The sequence below is a fragment of the Rattus norvegicus genome, chromosome 14 (genome assembly GCF_021556685.1).
Source record: "Rattus norvegicus strain SHRSP/BbbUtx chromosome 14, alternate assembly SHRSP_T2T, whole genome shotgun sequence".
Classification (NCBI taxonomy): domain Eukaryota; kingdom Metazoa; phylum Chordata; class Mammalia; order Rodentia; family Muridae; genus Rattus; species Rattus norvegicus.
Window position 1 is genome coordinate 8,611,301 of NC_141547.1, and position 27,446 is coordinate 8,638,746.

Below are 27,446 nucleotides of genomic sequence, written 5' to 3' on the forward strand. Positions count from 1 at the left end.
TTGAGATAGGAAAGAATTATATATTCGAGAACCGAAGGTCATCGGATTGGAGATTCGAGTGCTGTCGCAGGCAGACTGCAAGATGGGGCTCCTTTTTGTGTAGTCTCCTTTCTATTGGAAGTCCCCAGATAGTCATCCCAGAAGAGCAATAGGTGGCCCAAGGTAGTGACATATGCCTTTAATCCCAGCGCTCAGGAGGCAGAGGCAGGTGGGTCTCTGTGATTTCCGGAGAGTTCCAGGACAGTCAAGGCTAAAAAGTAAAACCCTGTCTTGAAAAAAAAAAGGAAAGAAGGAAGGAAGGAAGGAAGGAAGACAGAAATTAACTAGGCAATCACCCACATTAACAGCTCACAACTGTCTCTAACTCCAATTCCAGGGGATCCAACACCCTCACACAGACATACATGCAGGGGAGAATGCCAATGTACAGGAAATATAAAATAAAATCCTAATTTAGAAAAAAAAATTGCCACTTCTCCCTTGGGTGTTCTTGCTTCCTCTCTGTCGTTAATAGATAAAGCCAGCTGTCCTCTCATGAGGGCCCAAGGCGGCCTATGAAAACTCTGTTGCACCTACCAATCAGATGAGCGAACTTGGAAGCAGGCTCAGCCCAGTCAAGCTCAGCATGGCTGCAGCCCGGACCAACACCTCCATCCCAAAAGAATCCTCCTAGCAAGCCGTTCCAGGATTCTTATGTAACAGATACCTGTTAGTGTAGCCCATTAATTTATAATAATTTTATGCGATAACGACTACCAGAAGTTCTAAATCACTGGTGGGTTCCGTATCCTGACTTCTAAATCATCTTGGAAATTCTTCTGAATTGTGTAACGTTGACCCTTCGTTTAAAATCCTATCACACTCAGTCGCCATTATGTTGACACGTGGCCACGCTGTGTCACACTTTCGGGGCCTGGAAAGAATGCAGATGGGATTCACATGTTTATAAACATTTAAAATGTCTAAGTGAAGCTAACTAGATACTTATTAAAAGGTACATTAGTCTCTGTCTTGACAGAGACCCCCTGAGATCCTAGAAAGCCAGATTCCCAGATTTAAAACTATCAGACATTTAGGAGATTAACACGCTGTCGAAGCAAGTCCAGGCCCCCCAGTCCCAGGAGCACAACGAAATGTTCAGAGAAGGAAATGGAGTCTTAGTAACAGACTTGTTCGTTCATTGGTTTTTATTATGACTCACTGATGATATGGAATCCATTGTTTCTTCCATCTGTAAAAAAACAAAACAAAACAAAACAAAACAATAACCTAGCCTTTCCAGTTTCCTGGTTGTTTATAGTCGGTGTAGTTTGGATGAATGCATCAGCATGAACACTGTTCAAATTATATGTAATTTACATTGACACACAGCTGCCCCTGGCCTTTTTCCATGTTACCCTGAAGCAGAACCGGCATTAATTTAAGTGAGTTTCTGAGAAACAACCAGCTCACCATCCCTTTGGCCTTACTCAGAGAGATAGCAGAAGTGTCTTGAGAGGAAACACATCGGCTCACGTCTGTGGTCCGAGGTATGGACGGATGTAGTTCTCGCACTAAGTTTGAGTGGGAAATCAAGGTGACTCGCAGAAGACATCAACTGCCCATGAGGGTGCAAGGAAAGCTGGTGTACTTCCAAGAATTTTAACGTGCGAATTTAGTCTACTCTCTTGAACAGTTTATCCTTCTAGTCTCGAACTGTTGACTGTAAATTACCTCAGTGGAAACCCCAGTGAAAAGTAAGAAACAATCGAGAATTTAAGCATAACAACAGAACAATCTCTCGTCTGCTGCATAAACACCTCTGCTATAACCTTCCGTATAGACCACAGTGTGAAATTTTCTGTGTTCCAACTTGTAATTATTTAATACTATTTATCTAGCCAGTGATTTGGCGTCATTCAGAATTTTGAGTTTATCATGTGGTAAGATTACATGGACAGCCTCATTAAGGGTTACTATACAATATCTTTGGTATGCAAAGAAAATGGAGGCTTAAACCTTTCTTTCCTCGGACTTAAATGGCACTGGGAGTAACCTGACATTTATTCATTCAGCTAATCAGCAGATAAGCATGACTTATACTTTGAAATTAAAGGGGTGCTTCTGGGGGTGCTTACTAAGCGCTACAGGGAACCTGGGGGAGATAGTGTTATAACAGGGCTCAGTACAGAGTACTCAGTGAAGGTGAGAGGGGAAAGGCCAGCAACCTGGAGTCGGAGATTCCTTGTTAAGAACCATGAAAACTGAGCCCAGAAAGGCATTACAGACATACGGAACTGAAATAAGATCTTTCTGGGACTAGAGCGGAGGCTAAAGAAGAAACAGAAGATTGTAATTGCTTGGCATGCTTAGGAAACTGCAAGCAGATACACGTTGGAAGCCAGATCTGGAGATCAATGTAAGAGAAAGTAGATCACGTAGACAGAGATCCTACAGTGCACACAGAAGCACACACACGGGTCACACATCTACACATGGACATGGACACATTTACATGCCCAGGTCATATGCCACACATGCAAATTAATAATAATAACAGACTAATTTTAATTGACAGTAATTAAAACTGTAAATCGAGGATTTTATAGGTAATAAAAGTCTTAACTTCTCATCGACTGCAGGGGAAATTCATGTTTTCTATAAATCTCGTACACATGTACCTTCAGTTAATGACTGGTCCACATCTCCTCCTCCTCTGCTATCGCCTCCGCTTCCTCTGCCTTCTCCTCCACTTCCTCTTTTCTCCCCCTGCAACCAAAAAGAAAAGCACTGAAAAGAAGCAAAGCTTCCCTGGAGATAGCGACGCTGTCCCGTGTTAGGCTCTCCATGAAGAACTCTGCATTCAGAATCTTTGATAAAAATCCTACCAAACCTATCTCTGCTTCGACTTTGGTTTCCATTCTTAACCCATAGTAGGAGCCCCAGGGACAGTCGTACCAAGTAAGTCCATGTGCCATCATTAATATTTTCCCCATAGGCAAGGCCCTGGGTTCGGTCCCCAGCTCCGAAAAAAAGAACCAAAAAAAAAAAAAAATTTCCCCATAGTGCGCATGGCCCCTGTTTTCAGTACAGTCGGTATTCGTGAGAGCAGGCCCAACGAAGGCCTTCTAAACTCGTTAGAGCACAAAGACGCCATTTTAGAATTTGCTTGCTCCTGAAATAATATGTGTAAATAACTGTCACTGAGGGCACGGAGGAGGGAGACTCTGGATATTGTATGTGAAAAGATACATTCGCTTGCTTTTTATCATGCCTAACGTAATCAAAGCGAAACGTAGAGATGGGTCGACTGCAGAGAAGAGCCGTTGGGTGGGCCGTTGCTTAAGTTGCACTGGAACTACAGAATTCATTGTACAAAAGAGAAAAAAAAATCACTGAGAAGAAAGCTGCTTCTACCTCTGCTGTGTTAATTAAACAGATAAAGCTTGTTCTGCCCCCAGATGCGTGTGTGGAGAAACATACCAACTGTTAAAGAGAAGTAAAAATTAAGGGTTTGTTTCAGAAAGCCATTTCCTGGGCTAGGAGCTCTGAGGGAGGGAAACTTTACAGTTTTATGACGAGGAAACGTGACATTAGAGCTCGTGAGAGAATTCACATCTGGGAGCCGGGAGACAGGGCTGTGTCTTGGGAAGGAGGGAATGAGAGAGAGAGAGAGATGGGGAGAGGAGAGAACAGGAAGGTGCAAAGAACCACGTGCTTCCAGGGACGCCAGTCTTGTAATGAGCCAAACACAGCTAGAGCAGCTCCTAAATGTTAACAAATGTTGGTCAAGGAGAGGGGGCTCCCGTTCCCTGAGGTCTGAGAAGGAACCACGGAAATAGAGAGAACTGCAGGCTGGGAGGTGAGAGCATTATCTTCAACAAGTTCTCTCAGCTTCTCCCTCACACACGACTTCCTTGACCTAATATCGAGAGAGTGAGCCGGATGGAAAGCACCCAAAGGCCTAAGTGTCTAGAGCCACATACGGCTAGATGAAAAGCAGCAGTCGTCCCCAGGACAGTCATAGAAACACTTCCTCAAGACACACAACGCTCTTGTTCTTACTGGGCAATCAAACCAAAGCCTAACACAAAGCTCACAATCTACACTTTTAAAAACAGTGAACGATCTGTCCAAATGGACCCATCCCACTCCGTAGGTGTGGGGCTGCAGGCAAGGGCTTGCAGGCTTGCCACTTTATCCTATAAATAAATCTTTATTGTCACACATTTGCCTAAACAGTGGGCGCCCTTAACGCTACAGTAGCAGAAGTGAGTCGGTGTGACAGAAATGTTATGGCCTGAAAATCTAAAATATTTCCTATCTGGCCCTTCAAGGAAATGCTTGCCAACATATCCTAGATAATTAAAATGATCGCCAAGGTGGCCCACGCATAGACATCAAAAGGACATGCCGTGGTGACAATTACTCTGCTTGCGTCCCACTGGTCCACTTATTGTTTTACTTCTTATTTATTATATTTCATCAGGGCTTTGTTTGTTGGTTGGCTTTTGTCTTTGTTTTGGTTTGTTTGTTTTGAAGACAGAGTATGACTCTGTAGTCCTGCTTGGCGTGAAACTCACAGAGATTTGCCTGCCTCTGCCTCCAAAGTGTTTGAACTAAATACCTGTGCCACCTCACCTACCTTATTTAAAAAAAAAAAAAAAGGACAGAATTTCTCTCTCTTCTTTTCATTAATTTATTTATTCACTTTACATCCTGGTCAACGCAGTCCCCCTCCTCCCTCCTTCTTCCCAGTCCTGCCCTTATAAGTCCCTCCCCCCATTACCCTCTCCCCTTCTCCTCAGAGAAAAGGAAGGCTCCCTTGGGTACCCACCAGCCCTGGGACATCAGTTTGCAGCAGGACTAAGCACATCCTCTCCCACTGAAGCCCAACCAGGCTGTCCAGCCAGGGGAAAGAGATCCAATAGCAGGCAACAGAGTCAGACAGTCCCCCTCCAATTATTGAGGTCCCACATGAAGACTAATCTGCACATCTGCTACATATGTGTACAGAGCCTGGGTTCAGTCCCAGCATGCTCTCTGATTGGTGGTTCAATCTCTGTGTGCCCACCATGGGCCCAGGTTAGTTGACTCTGTAGGTCTTCTTGTGGTGTCCTTGACTGCCCCAGCTTGCTCAATCCTATCCCTGGCTTTTCCATAGGATTCCCCGGGGTCTGACTGATCTTTGGTTGTGGGTCTCTGTATCTGTTTCTGTCAGATGCTGGATGAGACCTCACAGGAGACAGTTATACTGGACTCCTGTCTGCAAGCATAGCTGAGTATCATTAATAGTGTCCGGGATTGGTGCTTGCCCATGGGATGGTTCTCAAACTGGGCCAGTCATTGGCTGACTGTTCTATCAGTCTCCACTCCAGCTCTCTCCCTGTGCATCTTGTAGGCAGGACAAATTAGCTCTGCCTTCTGTATAACTTACTCTGTAGACCAAGTTGGCCTCAAACTCAACAGAGATCTGCCTGCTTCTGCCTCCCAAGTGCCGGGATTAAAGGCACGTGCCACCACCACCCAGTCAGTTTATTCTTTAATTTTAAATCGTGTGTGTGTGTGTGTGTGTGTGTGTGTGTGTGTGTGTGTGTGTGTGTTTGTCACAGACAGACAGACAGGCAGGCAGGCAGTTTATACACAGGAGTACAATGTCAGCAGAGGCCAGAAGAGGAGCTGGAGTTACAGGCAGTTGTGAGTCACATGATGTGGGTGCTAGGAACTGAACTCAGTGCTCTTAACTGCTGAGCCATCTCCTTAGCCCCCTGTTTCAAACTTTTAAACAATGTCTTATCCTAAAGTTAGAACTGGAGGTAAAGTGTTCGTGCTTCTAAGACTCAGGCCACGAGACTATACATCTTGGAAAGTAGCCAGAATCAGGAGGAACTCTGAGGAGACCCACAGTCCAGCTACACTGGCAAGAAGATTGACTGGTAAATATGTTATAGACGGCTGAAGGCTACACACTAGCTATCCAGTAGAGGCAGCAGAAAGCCCATCAAATACCCTATTGCCTTTCTCTTCATAAGGCACGACGATAATTTCATAGGGATAGTCCTGGGACGCAGGACAGTCATGCATTATAATCATGAAATCTGTAGTCGTTTGGCATAGTCTTGGTTCTGTGAATGTCCCCTCGATCCAAATCACAGCAATCATGACTGTGGTGGTGACTTTCAAGGTGAGTCTGTAATGGAGGGCAGAAGTGGGGTACAAGACGTCAACAGCTGAGGGAACCCAGCCCTCCTCTATTTGATCCCAACAACTCTTCCATCAACTAAAACTATAGTAATAAAATAATAAAGAACAGTCTCCATTCATTTGAAGGCCTACGTGGGGGGAGGGGTTCTCTTCTGGACTGCGGCCATGGTAGATGACCCATCCTCCAGTGGATGACCTCACGCCCCTGAGCATGCAGGCCGCAGTAGCCACACCTGGGATGACATGGAGCTGGAAGGACACTCTGTTGGGCAGAGGTTTGGGGGGTAGGGTGTGGAAGGTACATATCATCACAACATATCTATTAAATTCTCGAAGAATAAATAAAAGGTATTTGTAAACCTGTGCACACGATTGCCCTATAACCCAGCAACTCAGCATTTGTGCCAATAATAATAAAAAAAAATCTTATACAAACACATCAATTATGGTTTTCTCTATAAGAGTTGGAAAACTAGAAATCGCCACACATCATCCCAGAGGTGACTGGTAAGGCTGGGACGCATATATACCACAGAGCATAATACTCAACTGTGACAAAGGAATAGACTATGACATACACAGCCTACAGGAATCTTCTCCTATAGGAGAATTGTACCAGTGGGAAGAGAAGCCAAAGCTCACTTGGCACAGACTAGAACTGAATTCTTATCACATATGTAAATGACACAAGACAGAGAGGAGACTAGTGTCCACCGAAGGTCAGGAACGGTGAGCCAGTTATATAGACCTCGGTAACAGAGGGGATCCTCAAAGAGACAATACAGTTAAGTCTCTAGATTTCAGGGATGGTTACACGAAACTATAATCATAGCAATAGTGACTGAGTTACACGTGGAGACACACACACACACATCGCCACGTGTGCTTGTGCCAACGTTAGTTTCCTGGTTCCAATATTATGCTTCAGTTGTTTAAGATATTAATGTGGTGAGATACTAAGCCCAAAGTGCACATGATCTCCTCATCCATTTTCAACTCCCTGTGTTTCAACTCCGCCTTGATCTGGTGAATGTCACCTTAATGGCATGCAATGGGTACCCCAGAGTCACAGAGCAAACAGGTTGTATGCAGGACCGCCCCTTCAGGTGAAGATGGAGACGGAGGAAGAGTCCAGGCAGAAGGCACACCTGTGTGGACCTATTGGAGCCAGGGAGCTCAGTGGAGAGAGATTGTAATATACTTAACAAAAGACTAGGGACGCTGGTAATGTGGATAGAAAGTAGACCAAGGGATGCCTAGACGGTAAACCAAAAGGGCAGTTCTAGATACAACAGAACACTTGGATGACTATGGCAAATGGTGTGAAAACGTGACCCCTCACTAACCGTGGGCGGCACACACCTGTAATCTCAGAACTCAGGAGGCTGGGGCGGGAGATTCTGCTTGAGGGCAGCAAGGCTACAATACTGAGATACTGAGAGGCTGTTCTACAAAACAAACGTGAAACAGAATGACGCAAAATCAACAAGAATCAGGTTAAAGGATCCATGTCTCTGGGCACGCGTGCAGTGTGTATGTCTCTGTGTGTGTGTGTGTGTGTGTGTGTGTGTGTGTGTGTGTGTGTGTAATGAAGATTAGCCTAGTCTGGGATCCCTGAGAGATCCAGTCTTAGAACCACCAGGACTTCGAGACTAAGAGTGGTACACAACAGTCGTGTGTGTCCTAGCAGAGACAGGGGAACAGCAAGTTCTTTGGGGGTCAGAAAAAGACAGGAGAGGCAAGGCGGCCGATGTGGTGCATTGAACCATCATAGAACCAAAGTACACATGTGCAAATGTGAACAAAGAAATCAGTAACCCTAACACTACTCTCCCACCCCCTCTCCTTCTCTCCTACGACCTGAAATCACTGTTCCCAATAAGACTCAATTATTGTCACTGAAATATCACTACGGCCATTAAAAGTTATTTTCCCAAGGATGGTAGCTTTAAAATTCTGAACTGGAATGAATGCATTGTCCCCAGTAAATTAGCCACTGACTCTTCCTTGCCCTATTTTTCCTCTCGGTGTCTCGTTTGATTATTCCAAGCAGGCCCATCTATTTTCCTCTTTGGCAAGCAGACAAGGAATGAGGGATGGAAGTTATATTAAGAAAAAAAGTAAATGCACTGCAGTGCATACTTGAAAGCCTTTCTGTGATAAAAGGACGGAACTTGGTCGAGGGGAGTCACAGAGTCAAGCGTAAATGCTTTCTCTACCGGTGTGATGTGAAGGGAGGGGCAGGGTATAACTTGGAGAGCTAGTTGGGCAATTATATCCCTACCAGAAAGTTTTATGAGACAGTATCAGAGGGGAAGTGCCACGAGGCTGTGTCAAGCCACAAACTGCAGAGAGGGAAAAGGCGGTGTTTGTAGAGCAAGGGACAAATACAGTTGGCAAGAAGGAAGGCATTAGGGTCACTAATGCCTAACCCCTCCCTTCTGCTACATCTGGATGGGAGCAGAATGTCCCCTCCAGTCTCCTTGGGTACCTGGGGCTTAGCAGGTAGACAGGATCCTACAGACAATGCCAGAGAGAAGAGAGAGCTGCTTTCCAAGAGAAAAGCCGGGACCAGTCAGTAACGGGTGACATGGCGTATAACCCCTCAAATGATGTATTTCAGCCTTCCACCGCGTCTGAAATGGCAGAAGGCAAAGCTCTGACCCCAAAAGAAAACAATTTGCACTGTTCGCACCCATAGGGGAATTCATGGACGGTTACTTTTTCTTCATGCTTGGTGGGCACCAGTAGAGGTCACTGAGAACAGGCACGCGGGGAAGAAAAATTTCGTGTCTGCCAGGCAGCTCAGCCCAGTGGAGCCTTAGATACTCGGGCTGTGGGTTCTAATTCTGACTCTGCTGTTAATTTCCTCTGGGACCTTGGAATCTCCAGTTTCCTTCTTGGAGACATAGTGCTGAACTTCTCAATAAAGGAGGAAGTGGGCACGCTGGTGTGGAATCCCACCCCTCCCGTTCATCACTTGGGGTTAATACTAAGTTAAAATGTTTCTAGCTATACAATTAAACTAGAAAGTTTTAACTATTGACAAGTGGGTGTACTGGCTGGTTTCCTGCCTCAACTTGACACAAGCTGGAGTTACCACAGAGAAAGGAGCCTCCCTTGAGGAGGTGCCTCCATGAGACCCAGCTGTAAGGCATTTTCTCAATTAGTGATCAAGGCGGGAGGGCCCAGCCCATTGTGGGTGGAGCCATCCCTGGGCTGGTGGTCCCGGGTTCTATAAGAGAGCAAGCTGAGCAAGCCAGTGGGAGCAAGCCGATAAGAAACATCCCTCCATGGCCTCTGCATCAGCTCCTGCTTCCTGACCTGCTTGAGTTCCAGTCCTGACTTCCTCTGGTGATGAACAGCTATGTGGAAGTGTAAGCTGAATAAACCCTTTCCTCCCCAACTTGCTTCTTGGTCACGATGTTTGTGCAGGAGAAGAAACCCTTACTAAGACAGTGGGTAAATGAATGTTTTACTTCAACCCTAAAAGAGCGACATATTTTTCCAAAATAATAAACATCAAATGGGGCACAATGTCTTTGAGTGAAGAAATATGAAACAGTGTGTGAATGCCAGGTTTTACTCTCATTATTACTAAATTAAGAGACAGTGTTTTGTTGTGCTGTGGTTCTGGTATTTGACACAGGGTTTCACATGGCATAGTATGGCTTCCAACTCCCACATATCCAAGGTTGACCTCTGGTGGTCCTACTTCTTTCTCTCTGCCTCCTGAATTCTAGAATTATAAGTATTCACGAACACACCTGGCTCAGGAAAAATAAATAACTCCCACTTGTTTATTCTTTTTAATCTTGTAAGCAGTGGACGGAGGGACGCCATAGTGTGCATTTAAGGTCTGGGGACCGTGAGCTGGAGTCGGTCCTCTTCTTCTACCATGAGGGTTCTGGGAATCCAACTTAGGTCATCCTGAGGACCGTCTCAGTGAACCTGTGAAGTCGTGAAGGTGCACATTCCTCCTCCTCTCCTGCTGCGGCTTTTGTTTCGTGTTTATCCAGTACCCTCCATGCCTGACATCCACTGGGCACCCCAAATGCTAAGTGAATGAACAGCAACCAGGCAGACAGACAGACAGACAGACAGACAGACAGACAGACACACACACACACACACACACACACACACACACACACACACACACACACACACACAGAGCAAACACGGTATGATTCCCCCTTGCAGAAGATACCCAGAGCGGCAGATTCATAGCAAGGGTATGGAATCCCAACTACCTGAGGCCCAGCAGGGATAAGGATGGGGAGTCAGCTGCTGGTAAACTAGATTCTCTTTCAGATGATTGCAAACATGTTGGGAAGACACGGTGTGGGGGTTACCTAGCATTGAAAATGCACCTCTTGCTGCCGAATTGTACACTTTAAATGATCCTCGTTTATACTCTCTTTAAATTAAATTTTGACAGCAACAGTCAAAATCCCAGGGACTAAATATCGTCTTTCTTCCTCTTGCCAAAGTGAGGGCCTGCATCTCTGGGGTGATGGTGGGGGGAATCTCTCGATGCTCTGTTCCCTTCAGGAAGTGTCCCCGACATTCTTTATCATCTCACATTCTGACACTAGGAACCTACTCAATCCAGGCTACCTCCAGAACAGTATTATCAAATTTTCATTAGCTCGGATGTTCGCTATCGGCCTCTTCCCACAGCTGAGTAAATATTCCTCCCGAGTGAAACCTGAGAGATGAATTGTCTTCGCTCTGAAATGTATTTTCGCGCCGAAGCTCAGACAAGTGTGACAGTTTCTTGCTCTAGCGTAGCTTGGGTGTCCCCACCTCCCCTCACCTTCGGGGTACTCTTTCCCAAAGACAAGTCGTTATTGACAGAGAAACCATCCCCACAAGTGGGAGCAATGGCCTAGCCTGGGAAAAGAGACATGGCCTGACTGGATAAGCAGCCTCAAGGAAAATGAATTCTGCTTTGGTCTCACCGAATCGTAAGGCCAAGGTTCACCCTTCCAACATCTCTCTATGTGAAAGGACAGGCTGAACACCCTAAGAACCTCACTGTGATCTAATAGATGAATTCCTGGGGGGACGCACTAGGGGAAAAATGTAAGCAGAGTAATAGTATTTGGGTAACTTCAGGAATTAAGACTAACCTAATGTACATCACACTCCCAGTCATTAGTGTTAGAGTCAAGGAGTTGAATTTAGTGTTCACTCGACATAGTACTGGCCCACATGTTTCTTGTACTACTTTTAGAGAACCCAGGAACTAAACCACTGACCAAAGAGTACACACAGAGGGACCCATGCTCCAGCCACATATGTAGCAGAGGATGGCCTTGTCTGGTCATCAATAAGAAGTGAGGCCCTTGGTGCTGTGAAGCTCGATTCTGCAGTGTAGGGGAATGCCAGGGCAGTGAGGTGTGAGTGGGTGGGTGTGAGAGGGAGCACCCTCATAGAAACAAGGGGAGAGGGGATGGGATAGGAGGTTCCAGAGGGGAAAGTGGGAAAGGAGATAACATTTGAAATGTAAATACATAAAATATCCAATAAAAAAATATTTTTAAAAAGAATGAAATTTAGGGGGTTGGAGAGATGGCTCAGCGGTTAAGAGGAGCACACTTTACAGAGGTCCGGGGTCTGGTTCCCAGCACCCCGTGGTGGCTCACAACCGCCTGTAATACATACACTCAGGCACACACATTAAATAAATACATCTCCTCATACATCCTCAGATATGGATACGTGTCAGCTTTGCAAAGCACCTGAAATTTCGCCTTCAGTTGTGTTAGGTTATCCCAGCCTTCAGAATCACGCCTTACTGACAAGTAGCACTCTCAGCCTTACCTCTAGTGACATTTTGAAGGGGTGGGGGATGCCATACAGTTGATTTTTACCTACTCTCTGGGGTAAGTCTGGCAACGTCTTTGTCTAACCTGTACTACCAGAAACCATACTCACCCAAAACCACGATGAACAAAAGCTGTCTGGACAGCGGCAAACGTCTCCTGCTGGGTCCAGCCTCCTGTCAGGAGCCACAGCTATGGAACAACCATAGTATGAACCCTGAATAACTACTTGTGTCAGAACCATCATCTGAAGCACCTTAACGACCATCCTCCCTCTTGCCTTCTACTTGTTAGGATGCTCTCCGTCCCTGAGGGGTAGCATAATTCTCACCCACAAGTCTGTCCTGGTGTGTGGTCCATGCGTATGGTGCCATGAAAAGTATCTGACTCAGTCCCTCAAAAACTCCATGTCGCCGAAGAGATCAAGCTAGGAATTCTCAAATCGAGCTTTGAGGGAGTGCTTTGAGGATGATGAGGTACAGATAAAATCTGAACCGACGGACGAGACACCTTCACCAACGATACAAAGCGAATCTACTGAAACCCTTCCAGAAAACTCAAGAGCAGAGTGAGGCAAAAGTGTGCAGTCTTGACAGCAACTGTCACTCGCTCCACAGGCCCTCACTCCAAGGGCAGAGGGCAGAGGGCAGAGGGCAGAGGGCAGAGGGCACTGCCCTGTGTCACATCCCATATCATAGCTCCTGAGCTCTTACAGGAAAAATAAGGATTCTTTCCAAAAGCCATTCCTGAGTCTATGTGGCGAATGTGTCTAATTTCAGTCTCACTGGAACTATTCCCCGCCCCCTCCCTCCCTGACCCCAAAGCCAGCTTCATAATCCTTGCAAAATGATGATGTAATTAAATTCTCCAGAGCCCGGGTCGCAGGAAACTGATGCAGCTTCCGTGTTTGTCCCTCCCCGTCACACTTCCCAGCCTCGCTAATGAGTTCTTTCCATTTAGCATCAAAACAACAACAACAACAACAACAAATAATAATAATAATAATAATTTGGCATTAGAAAGAAAGTTGCTTCTCCACCTCTCAGTGCTTTCTACCCCAGCCATATAAATGGGCCTCCAAATGGGCGTGTCCATTAGCATCAAAACAACAACAACAACAACAAATAATAATAATAATAATAATAATTTGGCATTAGAAAGAAAGTTGCTTCTCCACCTCTCAGTGCTTTCTACCCCAGCCATATAAATGGGCCTCCAAATGGGCGTGTCCATTTTAGGTAAGGATAAATCTATTTCCAAGTAGCCGGAGCGCTATCTGAGGGAGGGCAATTTTACGATGAATTAACAGCTCTGTGCGTTCTCTTAATCGAGCAAGTATCTGTTGTGTTCTCCAAGGTGAGAGGCGGGCAGAGACCAGTGAGTAAAATTTCAGTTCTTCTCTCCCGACCCTCACAAGGCACTGAGAACAGGAGCCGAAACCGTGTGCTTAAGCCCAGACGTGTATTGTTAAATGTGACATGCTCAATTTATCATTAGTTATGAAGTGAGAACGGATGAATACACATTCAATTTAGTTCAGCGGCTCTCTTCATTTATCACACTCCGTCTCCATCCATCATCCTCCCCCACCCTTTTGATTTGAACAAATAACACACTTTCATAAGTTTAATCTAATTAATCATAATTGTAAGGTAATGTTCCCTTAATGAACCATACATCTGATTTTATAAAGTTTGTTGCAATTTTAATAAAATGTGTTCCAGATAAAAATCTGCAAATGTTCTCCTCAAAGTCAGACTACCTCATCTTTTCTCTCCCTGTGGATGTACACACTCACACACACACACACACACACACACACATACACACACACACACACACACACACACACACACACACATTTTCTCTAGGTCTGATGAAGACACACCACCATTGAAAGCCATCAGAGCACATGGCCTTAGCAATAACCCTTTCTGCAAATTACAAAATGTCCGTGGTTTTATGAGGTAATGTAGAAAGTTAAGAAAATTAACAGAGGAATAGCAGGACTGTAAAAGATTGCTCTCCGCTGTAATTATGAATTTGAAGCCAGGCCTTGATGATCAATATATTGATAAAAACTCGGTACTGCTTACCTAGCATACATGAAGCCCTGGGTTCCATCCCTAGCTGGGCTGCATGAGACTTGAAAGGGAAAAAAATGAAGATAATGAAACAGAGAAAAACCAGGCTGTCCCTTGTGCGCAGTAAAGTTACGGTACAACTCACAGAACCTCTCTTCCTAATGAAACTCAAAAAAGCTCACAGGAGACAGGCGACGGACTAAATCTGTTCAAGTCTTAAGTTATCCCCTAGATTTGTGCGGGAAGAATGCATTGAGCCTTCCCTGAACCTGTGCAAGCTTTAAGGTGACGAGAGCATCAGAGATCACCCCGCTCCCCAAAGCCAAAAGAACCATTCAAACCCTTGCCTTGGAATGAAGCGACTGGGCCAGCGGAGGTTGGGGAGTCTGGCTCATGGTGCAGGCAGTGGGATAGGGGATGGAAGTTAGACTTCCGGCTGCCGTTCTAGAGCTGTTTCCCACCGGGTCTTTCAGTGCCCGCCACACCACAGCCACCTCCTAGGCCTGTTAGCTGTTTGATCCACTGCCTTCCATTAGGAAGAAAAATAGAAATTCCGTAGACCCTGTGTTAATACGTAGGAGCTATTGTATAGTACTTTATAAGTCACATGTCACACTGCCACTATCAGACTAGACAGCCCCTCAAGCCCTAGGGTAAAAACAAGGCAGGCTGCCGTGCGCATGCGCTCCAGCATGCCTCCTCTTGGCTCTCCCGCCTGCACACTGTAGCCTTTGACTGACTGCTGCTCTTTACCCCCCTCCCCTGGGCCAGGAACCACTTCCCCTTTACAGTCTCATTAGTGACACTAGGACCGTTCACCCTAGCTCTCTCCTGGTGTTCCTGACATTCTCAGGCCAGGGTTTTTCTTAAATACCCTTTCTCCATGTGACGGCAGGACAAGACACTGGCCAAACTGAGGAATCCATTAACATAAATATACAGGATAGGACCTATTAGTCATTTCCTCGCATTGTGGTCTAAGGGCTGAAACCATCCAATAGTCCTGACTTCCACCTTAGCAAAAGGCTTCTCTGGCCTAATACTGATTACAAATTTTATTCATTATCCACTGTGGAGCAGATTAGAGATCAATGAGTAAGAAATGACCACATGCTCACCAGCAAAAACACATGGCCCAGGTTAATTCTTTTCTAAATGAAAACCAAATAAATCTGCTAATACTCTTCTCACACTCTGACCAGTGCGAACCTCCAGTCTTTGGGTGGAGTAGAAATGACGGCTTAGCCAGACCCATAAGAGTGGGTTTTGCAAATCCTTTGACAGAAAAATTCCACTGCCAGCAATTTGCTTTCAGTTAATAATCAATGCATCTCAGCTGGAAAGTTTGAGCCATTCTTAGAACAAGGCATTATTGGCTAGTAAAAATGATATTATAGCAATAATACTACCAGACCCAAAGAAATGTTCATATTGGTTTTTTAAGCCAGGCTAAAACAGTACAGTAGCATGATCTCATTTTGAAGTTTGTATATTGCCTTTAAGACTAAATTGTAACAAACTATAGAAATGATCCCTGAAAGACATAGCCATCTCCTGAGAGGCCAGAGCATGGCAAATACAGAAGCGGATGCTCACAGACAACCACTGAATCAAGAATGAGGTCCCCCCATTGGAGGAGTTAGAGAAAGGATTGAAAGAGCTGAAGGGGTTTGCAGGCCTTAAGAACAATATCAACCATCCAGAGCTCCCAGGGACTAAACCACTATCCAAAGAGTACACATGGACAGACCCATGGCTCCAGCTGCATATGTAGCAGAGGATGGCCCTGTTGGGCACCAATAGGAGGAGAAGCCCTTGGTCCTGCCAAGGCTGGACCCCTCATTGTAGGGGAATGTCAGGGCGGGGAGGTGAGAAGGGGTAGGTGGATGAGAGGGAGAACACCCTCGTAGAATAAGGGGGAGGGAGGATGGGATCGGGGGCTTATACAGGAAACTGGGAAGAGAATAACATTTGCAATATAAATTTTAAAAAATCCAATAGAAATGTTTTTTAAAAAGACTAAATTGTGGGGCCTAGAGAGATGACTTAGTGGCTAAGAGTGAGAACCATTCTCACAACTGACTGGAGTTCAGTTCCCAGCAGCTCTCAACCCTCTGTAACTCTGGCTCCAGGGGTTTTAACACAGCTGGCCTCTCAGGACACCTGCTCTCACATGTGCATAGGCACACTCACATGTACATTCACACACTCACATATACATATGCACACTCACATATACACATGCATAATCACATATGCACATACACACTCACATATACATATGCATACTCACATGTGCATACACACACTCACATATACATATGCACATTCACATATACATATGCATACTCACACATACATATGCACACTCACATATACACATACACACTCACATATACATATGCACACTCACACATACATATGCACACTCTCATGTGCACATACACACTCACATGTGCACATGCACTCACATATACATATGTACACTCACACTTACATATGCACACTCACATATGCACATGCACACTCACATGTGCATACACACCCTCACATATATATATGTACACTCACACTTACATATGCATACTCACACATAATACACACACTCACATGTACATATGCACACTCATATATACATATGCACACTCACATGTGCACATACACATTCACATGTGCACATGCACTCACATACACATATGCACACTCACATATACATACACACAGGCACAAACACATACACTTAAATTATAAAAACAAGTGTTTAACAAATAGATAGCACATATCAAAAGGTTAATACTAAATGTAATAATTATGGAAATTATAATTCATTTATTGTGTAAGCCATAATAACATTTGAATCACTATGTTAGACTTGGCCTGTACTATATACTGGTGTTCCTGGTGTTTCCTACGTGCCCAGAGGAGGAGAACACTCAATAGTTACCTTCTGAGAGAGTGAAATTGAGGTGGTGGTGGTTGGTATATTCATTTATATCTGCAAGCCCTGTACCGACTGATTATCCCTCTGTGATAGGAAAAGCATCGATACATACATGTCTGCTTACTACCTCATCAGGAAGTCTTGACGATGGAATGTTCTCCTAAGAAACGGTCAGAACCAATGCCTTAAAGAGCCTGGTGAAAAGTTCATTCATCTGGGACGTCAGTGGAAATTAGATAAGAAACTTACATAATGCAAATCAGATATCGGGGCTGCTAAGCATGCAAGCAGGTGTCTCTCTCCCAATCAATAGTTCATTGAACAGGGGCTGCGCACCCAGCATGCTAAAGTTCCTTGAGATGCAGCAAGCCGCACACAGGGAGAACCACAGGAAAAAGAGCCTCTGGCGCCAAGGAAACGACACAGTTTATTGGCAGAACAGAGCTCATACTCGTGTAATCCTGTCTGGAAGACAATAAAACGTGCTGCCACACCTGCGAGCTAAGTGCTGTTTTCCCCAAGAGGAAGAACGGAGAAAACTGCAGTTAGCCTGGGGGAGGTCAGGGGAGGCTTCAAAGACAAGCTGGCACCTCAGAAGATCCGTAGCTGCGCTTTGATAGATGGGAGGAGTGGGAGGTCTTTTCTACATTTAACCTTGAATTAAAATAAAACTAATTCCCAATAGGCTGGCATTTAATCACTGCAGAATCAAAAGGCCAAGCAGACTCACTAAACACTCAGGGACAGATTTTTTTTTTCCCCTAAGGCAGAGGGCATGAGGCAGCAACAACAAATTACAAACTTTGCCCTGGAATCCAATGCTCACTCAGACCTCCGCTGCCCAGCCTGCCGAGGAGCAGCGACAGGTTCTGGGCATTCAATTTGTTTTCTCCAAAGTGTGTTCTGTCGTCACCTGACTAGCATACTCCAGTGGTTATCTGCTTACTGTTTCTACCAACCAGAAGGAAAGCTGCAAGAAAAGAAGGATTTAAAAAAAAAAAGCCATGCTTTTGTCTGTTTTATTCCCATCTGTATCCTACTGATGGGTGACAGTTTCCGGTCTATGATAGACATTCAATACATATTCGTTACGTAAGTGATGGCCTACTGTGAGTATTGTTCGTTGAAAGGCATTCTGCACTGAGAAACCTCCCTACCACCCTCACCCCTGTAAGCAAGTGGATTCGAATCAACAAATTCAGACTCCTTTACATGAGGGAGTGTTCAGAGGTTCCCACACTCGTTACCCTGGAAAAGATTTTAGGAGGCTGGGGTCAAACCCTACAGAGATGCCACCAACTTCACTATATTTCCTCCGTCCTGCATCATGTGTTCCCTTGAATATTAGTTTATCCTTGCCCTATTTAGAATATTGGTCTATATAATAATGAAGATGTTCTTGTCCCAGTTCTCAGGAGGACGTCCCCACACCTTAGCAATTTTCCTATTGTTGGAAGTGTCCCTGTGGCTCATGCTGTGTCTGTATCTCATGTCAAAGGGATCTGACAAGCACACCCCTTTGACATCATTTGCTTAGCAGGTGTAAAGCCCTGTGCCCAATATCCAGCGCCAAGAGATAAAGAAGTTCAATAAAAATGTTGGATACTGTCTTAGTCAGGGTTTCTATTCCTGCACAAAACATCATGACCAAGAAGCAAGATGGGGAGGAAAGGGTTTATTCAGCTTACACTTCCACATTGCTGTTCGTCACCAAAGGAAGTCAGGACTGGAACTCAAGCAGGGCAGGAAGCAGGAGCTGATGCAGAGGCCATGGAGGGATGTCACTTACTGGTTTGCTTCCCCTGGCTTGCTCAGCTTGCTTTCTTATAAAACCCAGGACCACCAGCCCAGGGATGACACCATCCACAATGGGCTGGGCCCTCCCACCCTTGATCACTAATTGAGAAAATGCCTTACAGCTGGGTCTCATGGAGGCATTTCCTCAACTGAGGCTCCTTTCTCTGTGGTAACTCCAGCTTGAGTCAAGTTGGCACACAAAACCAGCCAGTACAGGTACTGAAGCTTAGGTGAGCTTCATGGTTGGTGAAACCATTGAGATGCTGGGAGAGGGAGCTCACCTTACTTCACGTGTAGAAAGTTCACAAGGCTGTCTATTCCGAACAGTCTAGACTCCGCCTATCTGTCTTTTTATAATGAAACTGTCATTTTAAGCGGGTTATCCTGCACACGTCTCATGCTAAATGACCAACCCTAGACAAGCTATGGGAACTCCTGAATGTGTAGTATACTGCTCAGAAGTGCGTGTAGCCTGAGGACCTTCTAGTCTGTCTGCAGCATTTGAAGTGAGAGCCACCCTGATGGGCGCTATACCTTTGACCTGTGACATTGGTATGAACTCTGGGTGGCCAGCGTAGACTATAGTTACAGTGTTCAAATATGGGGCACAGATACTCATCTATAAAGTGTCGCATAAAATGATGCTAAGAATTTTGTTAAATAATATATCATTCTTGTGTAACTATTAACTCAAAAACCCCCAAATCAACACTCTCACCCGAAATGATGATACCTATATTGTCATGGATTCTGCAGTTAGGAGAGCCATTTTGACCTTAATCTCCTAAGGGCACTTTAGAAGTAAGGCCCCAATTTCCTTGTCTCTAAAAAGGTAATGGCAATCTATACCCCACATGCTGTAAAATACTGTTGTAAACAAGTGTCAGGGCAGCGGTGGCATACAACTTTAATCCCAGCACTTGGGAGGCAGAGGCAGACAGTGAAAGAATAAAGATTTTAAACTATCCCCCACTGACCCTGCTGTGAGGACAAGTGCACCTCACAGCAAAGAATAACATAACATATTTTGGGGATGTAGCCTGGCTATAGCCACAACAAACCATCTGGCCTCAATAAGGCCTGACTCAACAGTCCTGAGGAAAACGAGAATTAGGGTCAGCTTGCCCCAGAAGGAGGGTGGCCTAGAGTTGAACTGAGCCCAAGTTACAAACCAATGAAATTGCTTTGTGTGACTGTTGCCAACTACCTATGTAATTTTCCCTATAAATCCCTTCCCCTAATTGGGCTTGGGGTTGACTCCTCTGTCTCCTGTGTGAGATACGTGTCATCCCCAGAGCTCTGGTTCCTCAAATACACCTCTTGTTTATTACATCAAGACTGATTTCTCGTGAGTTCTTGGGGGTTGCGTTGTCTCGAGATTTGAGTGGGGGTCTTCCCCACCCCAGTGGTCTTTCAACAGATCTCTGAGTTCAAGGCCAGACTGGTCTACAGAGTGAGTTCTAAGATAGTCTAGGCTACATAGAGAACCCTGTCTCAGTCGATCATCAATCAATCAATCAATCAATCAATCAATCAATCGGCCTTCTTTGAAGTGTGTGCCCACAGTCAGATATGGATTTCTAAAGATAATATAGCCTAAGGAGCTACTGGATCTGAGCCCATTATACAAAACAGTTGGTCCATATCATATCCATTCACGCAGCCTTTTCAGACACCTAGTCAATGTTTACAGCATGTGTCAGTAGACGAGACTGAGATTGTGAACCTGTGAGACATTCACAGAAGCGAGCTGGGAAAAATTAAGACAGAAACAATCAAATGAATCCTTGAGTATCTGTCTCCTCTGCTAAGATAATTTGATAGAATTTTCAAGAAAGACTGGAACTTGGATGAACAAGGTATACAATGGACAGTTTTATGCTAATACGCTGTGTAGAGTAATATACTGACCGTGCTTAACACGGCATGGCACGATTTCATCTCATGTGGACTGTGCTGTTCTGGCTTCCCACAGCACTCTAAGGCTTTCTTTTTAAGTTCGATGGCATAGTCCAAAGATGCTATCAATTTTCCCTGGGTCACAGAGCTATCAAGGGCCACCAGCAAACAGCAATTTGATCGTGGTCAAAAACAGCGCTTCTTGACTTAGCGCTTCGAGGGGTCAAAATCACTCAGCATCTCCTAGGTTTCACTCAGCTCCTCTCCCCCAATCTCTATGAGGTCATAATGCTGTCCCACTGAGGATCTGGGAAATAAAAATGCCAGAGTTCTTTCACTGTCACACAGCTAAGATGGGGACAGAATTGATTCAAGCCAAAAGATACCTGTGAACCCACCACTTACCCCAGCAGCAAAATGCACACGGTGATACTCACCTTGCTGGCTTAGTGGGATTCTGAAGTGCCAAAGTGCCAAATGTCTGTGACAGAGTCCATGAACTAGGAGTTCAGTATGATCTTAAAGAGTCAGGCCTTACCTAATTATTATTTCTTCTTCTTCTTCTTCTTCTTCTTCTTCTTCTTCTTCTTCTTCTTCTTCTTCTTCTTCTTCTTCTTCTTCTTCTTCTTCTTCTCCTTCTTCTTCTTCTTCTTCTTCTTCTTCTTCTTCTTCTTCCTCTGCTTCTGCTTCTGCTTCTTCTGCTTCTTCATCATCATTATCATCATCTTCTTCATCATCATCATTATCATCATCAACCATCATCATCATCATCATCATCACCACCACCACCACTACCACCGCCACCACCACCACAATCATCTTTAATTTTTGTTTACAGTCCAGTCATTATCCTCCTCCTGGTCTGCCCTCTGACAGTTCCTCATTCCATTCCTCCTCCCCCGTTTCCAAGAGGATGTCCCCACCCCACCAAACCTCCCCACTCCCTGGAGTCTCAATTCTCTCAAGGGTTAGGTGCCTCTTCTCTCATTGAGGCCAGACCAGGCAGTCCTCTGCTGTATATGTGTTGGGGGGGCCTCGGACCAGCTAGTATATGCTGCCTGGTTGGTGGCTCAATGAGAGATCTCAGGGGTCCAGGTTGGTAGAGGCTGCTGGTTTTCCTATGGGGTCACCCTCCTCCTCAACTTCTTTCAGCCTTTTCCTAATTCAACCACAGGGGTCCCTGACTTCAATCCATTGGTTGGTGTAAGTATCCACGTAAATCTTGGACAGCTGCTTGTTGGGACTCTCGGAGGACAGCCATGCTAAGCTCCTGTCTGTAAGCACACCATAGCATCCGTAATAGTGTCACAGTATTTATCAGATTTTTTGCTGGACCCTAAGGGAACAAATGAGGCTTGGAGGATCTACTATGGTTTCGATTTAAAATGGCCGCCACAGTTTCATGAGTTCAAACACAGAGCTCCCTGCTGATGACACGGTTTGGGGGCTTCTGAATCTTTAGGATGGGGAGTCTAGGTAGAGGAAGTGGATTGTTGTAGGGAAGCCTTGATAGCTATAACCCAGACCTGCCTCCAGTCTCTCTCCCCCACCCCTTTGCTTCCTGCTTCACGGATACGTGAGGAGTCACAGCCACTTGCTCCAAACACTATAAATGCCTTTTACTCCGCCATGCTGTCCTATCACTATAGACCATACCTTCAAACAGTGAGCCAAAATAAACCCTTCCTCCCACAACATCTGTCATGTATCTAGCCACAAGGGAAAAGAAGCCAATAAAAGTTCTAAGACCTATTTGTCAAAATATCAGCAAAAAACACTAGATGTAGTAAAAATCGCAGTGAAATCTTGGGACACACTTCGTCTTTTAGAACTTAAGGATTGTATGATCTAATTCATACCCACAAACAATTACTGACCTTACCTAGTCCTGGTCCTGTCAACCCAGGGCAGCTGGTCACCTTAACTATATAACCTCCCTTCTAAGGCAAATTCTCAGAATAAAATAATGTAGTCTTTCATTGTAAAGAACTATTTTAAAGAGTCAAAACTCACTTTCATGTACAACAACTACAGTGCCGGAAAATACAGAAAACATTCGATATGAGTGCATGGAGTTAATCGATAGTGAATGATACAGACAAAAAGAATCAGCCTTTATCATTTTTGCCGCCATGTCTCCATATATGGAAAATGACTAGATTACTTCTTTAAACTTTTAAATCCCTTGATATTAGGAGTCATAGTATCTGGATGAGCTCAGATTCGTGGATGTCAGTGCACAGCTACCAGTAATATATGAACCATTTCTAAGACTTGCCCTAGCAGCTGAGGAAAATATGTCCTCTTTAGGCTTGGTCCTTGAATTTCTCAGCAAGTGGTCATGTTAGAAAAAGTATGAGTTTTATACAGTACCAAATCTAAATAGTCAAACTATCGAGTCAAAGTATTTAGTTCCCTACATAGTGACGACCGTTCACGACTACTCTTTGCTGTCTACCTTAGTAAAGTTCACTTTCACATACATATGAGGTCGAGCCGTTACAAAGCTCCCAGTGCTGTAAAGCAGTAGAGGAGACAAGTTCGTATAATTCAACCAAATACTTGAAGGTTTTGAGGGTTTAGCAATCAACTATAAGTGACATTATCTACATAGTTTCAAACTGCCGACTCCGGGACAGACTTGTTACAAATACTTCTATCCACTTTAGGTAAGGCTTCCAAGCAGCTATGGTATTTCATTCTCTTTGAAAACCTTACCTTAGTGACTCACACATTGAGCCAAGCAATAGATATCTTTTGCTTGAAGCATGGTTATTTATTGATATCTATAATGTCTATCTTTATCTGTTCACCAAAGGATAGAAGGCCTCAGTTCGATGAATGGAACCCATTCTAATAGTGACAAATTAAATCCAATTTAGCACAGTTGTTACAAATTTTTAAAAGGAAAAGATTGGCAGGAAACCAAGCCAGTTCAAAACATTCTCATTATAATCAATTCAAACTGCCAAGCTATCTTTCATCCAGAGAGGGCCCTACCAAAAAAACTTATCTGCCTAAGCGAGCCATACTTCTAGGTAATCAAACCAGGCTATTTTTCTTCCTGGCTTCGGGCCAATCTGTACCAACTCCTAGTTCTGCAAACTAAAAGACAACGGTGAAAGTTCAATTTGCCCACTCTGCATGAACTCGGGGAGAATTTCACAAAATGTTAAAAGATAAACAGATGGATTCAAAGATGGTTAGATTTTAAAGGTGGATGAACAGAGGAGCAGATGGAGGGAGACTAACAGAAACAGGTGCCACGGACCAAGCTCCACTTGGAAAGGGTTGGTCACTGGGAGCAGCAAAACAAATGTCTTAAAGCCAAATGGTGGGTTACAAGCTGATGGCCTATGTTCTACTCAAGACAGCTTTCCAGATTGTTCACTTGAGCTTGAGCTTGTGCTCTCTCTCTCTCTCTCTCTCTCTCTCTCTCTCTCTCTCTCTCTCTCTCTTTCATCAACTTTTTCTGAAAATCTCCAGACAATTCGAAACAAACAAACAAAGAAACAAACATTCCTTGGATAGCTCATCTCTTGCAGATCAAAAGCCCAACCTTTTGTTTTACAAATCAGTTCAGTCATTACACGGGTTCCATTTTGATTATCCCAATCAGCAGTCCATAACCCCAACCCCTTGATTCTTAGAAAGAGACAGCAAGCACAGACAATAATTTAGCTGGGTGGGACCCCACCCTTGAAATTAACCATTCCCTCTGTCCCAGGCTGACCGTGAATCTGCCCACCCCTGTCTCTGAATCTTTCTGACAAGTTGGCTCACAGTGCAGCTGCCTCTGCTCTTTCAGACCTGTTCTCTGGTTGAGAAATTATATATTTCCAAACTTATGTACTTAGAGTCATTTCCTATAACCTTGAGGGGCTGTCCTGAAGGTCACAGCATTTACCATTTTGCTGAGACATTAGCCACACCCTCGCCTCCCAGACTCTTGCTGTCTCTGATTATCATGGAGTCATTAACCTTGGCAGAGAGGACATTCCCCCAAGAAGGAGCATGAAAATACGTACACTATAATACAAGCAAGCCTTATGCCCACAGCAAGCACCTACACTCATGGAGGCTGTACTGGCTGGTTTCTTGTGTCAACTTGACATAAGCTGGAGTTATCACAGAGAAAGGAGCCTCCCTTGAGGAAAGGCCTCCATGAGACCCAGCTGTAAGGCATTTTCTCAATTAGTGATCAAGGGAGGGAGGGCCCAGCCTATTGTGGGTGGTACCATCCCTGGGCTGGTGGTCCTGGGTCCTATAAGAATGCAAGCAGCAAGCCAGGGGAGGCAAGCCAGTAAGCAACATCCCTCCATGGCCTCTGCATCAGCTCCTGCTTCCTGACCTGCTTGAGTTCCAGTCCTGACTTCCTTTGGTGATGGACAGCAGTGTGGAAGTGTAAGCTAAATAAACCCTTTCCTCCCCAGCTTGCTTCCTGGTCGTGATGTTTGTGCAGGAATAGAAACCCTGACTGAGACAGAGGCCCTGCTGTCTCCCTTCCACGGGTAGGAACCATGTCATTCCGTCCCTTACATGGCCATGCTGGACTCGGAAAACAGGTTCATGTGAGGAAGAAAAGAAAGAGCAGAAAGATAAAATTCCTGTGTGTTGATGTCCACAAGTACAATACAGACTGTCTCTGTTCAGTGCAAGCCCTTCCTTTAAAAATTATAATTATTGTCTTCCTCCCTATGAAGGGTATTATTATCAGTTTCATAAAAACAATAAGTAGAGATATCCAGTGTTTTGGGTGAAGGTACCTATTTTAAAGCATTTCTGCTTTGACAAAGTTCGATTCTGCTGAGGACATTCTGCTGCAGAGAAACCGACCGAACCTTGATGATTACTAAATAAGAACATAATTAATTATTTCTTCAACCGAATAGTCCTGAATTCTACCACAAATCAATCAGTTCTTCTAGCCTAAGAAGCTGTGACTCTATTTTAGCTCAATGAAAACAAAATCAATGGAAGCCAATTACAGCCCATCTCGTTAGAGTATGCAAATGGTAAGCCATACAACTCACAGGGAAGGTCAGCCCTAGGAGTGGACCATGGGCTGCTACTGGCCCCTAGCTGCCTAGGACTCACAGTACGGCCATACCTGGAATCTTCCAGAAGACCGAGGTAGCCTGTCCTCTTTCCTTTCTTCCTCCCTTCCTTGAGTAGTGGAAGCTCCTTTGAGGAGGCATCAAACTGGATGATCTAGGCTCTGGTGCGAGTCTGAGAGCAGGTATCTGATATTCCGGTCTATTGATCTTTAGTCTAGCATAATATTCAAAGTTCTTTTTTTTTCTTATCGTTCATGAGCCTGCAGCCTGATTATGTGGTGCCTGGAAATTTCTAAACAAGGATAATGCATATGTCACAAAAGACCAAGCATACCTCGGGGACAGACACGGGGTTGATATGCAATAAACATTAACAGAATACAGACTAAGCTACCCACACCATGGGTAGGAGTGCCTGCCATCCACTGTGACCTGGCCATAACACTGAAATTCTTACCCCTGGTCCCCTCAGGGTTAGGGGTTAAGGTGCTGCTTCTGCAAAGGGCCCCCATTGAAACGCAAAGGCATTAGACAGCAAGAGTGGGCTCCTCAACGACCAGTTCCCAAACGCCAGGAATTCACATCCCACATCTCCTCCAACCCATCCTGTCAGAGCACTGCCCCAGGGTACTATTAATTTACTTACATTTTTGAGTCTGAAATGCTCTGAGGTTGACGACTCCTGACTTCACCATGAGCATCAACTGAAGGTGGGACACCCCCCTGAGCACACTGCTGGGCCTGGTCCATGGCTGTTCTAGGGGTGCATCTTTTGAACGATGGACCATGACTTAAGAGCATATAAATATCAGAAAAACTGTGAACCTTTACATTCTGTGAAACGAAGTAATATTTTTCCCTGTAAATCAGCTCGTGTATTTTAACTTAATAAATTTTTATTTTTTTTTTTTAAGAAAACTTAAAACACTGCCCTGGAAACCAGGATCCTTGGCATAAATAATGGAGATGTGTGAATAATTGCAAAGAGGATGAAGGAATAAATTTAAATTCTAGCTAAAATAATGAATCACAGTACGTATTTTTATTTATGCCCCCCTTTGTGTATATTTTATACTTATATTCTTTTTTTAAAGTCAAATAAATAATTTTAGTTCTATAGACCTTGAGCCCGAATCCTACACTTGCTTAAAAATGGGAGAAATAGCCAGATAGGGTGGTGTGCACCTGTAGTCCCACCTCTCCGGGGGCTGAACAGGACCGTCCTGAGCTTGAATTCAACCTAAGTTACTTTGTTGAGACCCTTTTTCAAGAAGGGAGGGAGGGAGAGAGAGACAGAGACAGAGAGAAGAATGGGAGGGAGGGAGGGAGGGAGGGAGAGAGATGAGGGAGGGAGGGAAGGAGAGAAGTAGGAAGAAAGGAAGTAGGTAGGAAGGAAAGAAGTAGGTAGGAAGGAAGGAAGTAGATAGGAAGGAAGTAGGTAGGAAGGAAGTAGGTAGGTAGGAAGGAAGTAGGTAGGAAGGAAGTAGGTAGGAAGGAAGTAGATAGGAAGGAAGGAAGTAGGTAGGAAGGAAGTAGATAGGAAGGAAGGAAGTAGGTAGGAAGGAAGGAAGTAGGTAGGAAGAAGGAAGTAGGTAGGTAGGAAGTAGGTAGGTAGGAAGGAAGGAAGTAGGTAGGAAGGAAGGAAATAGGTAGG

General features: G+C 44.7%; 1 long non-coding RNA gene across 4 annotated transcripts; it reads right to left on the reverse strand.

Moving 5' to 3' along the window:
• Positions 1-686: 686 nt before the first annotated feature.
• LOC108352708 (uncharacterized) lies at positions 687-27,202 on the reverse strand. 4 transcript variants are annotated; one of them, XR_015637265.1, is made up of 4 exons: positions 26,990-27,202; positions 26,439-26,626; positions 2,661-2,748; positions 687-913 (listed from the first exon to the last, which is right to left on the reverse strand). It is a non-coding gene; the product is annotated as an uncharacterized LOC108352708 (long non-coding RNA). The 4 variants fall into 4 exon arrangements; XR_015637268.1 differs by lacking the exon at positions 687-913 and adding an exon at positions 1,172-1,231 and having other exon boundaries at positions 26,990-27,199; XR_015637267.1 differs by lacking the exon at positions 687-913 and adding an exon at positions 1,172-1,231 and having other exon boundaries at positions 26,439-26,582; positions 26,990-27,173.
• Positions 27,203-27,446: the final 244 nt, after the last annotated feature.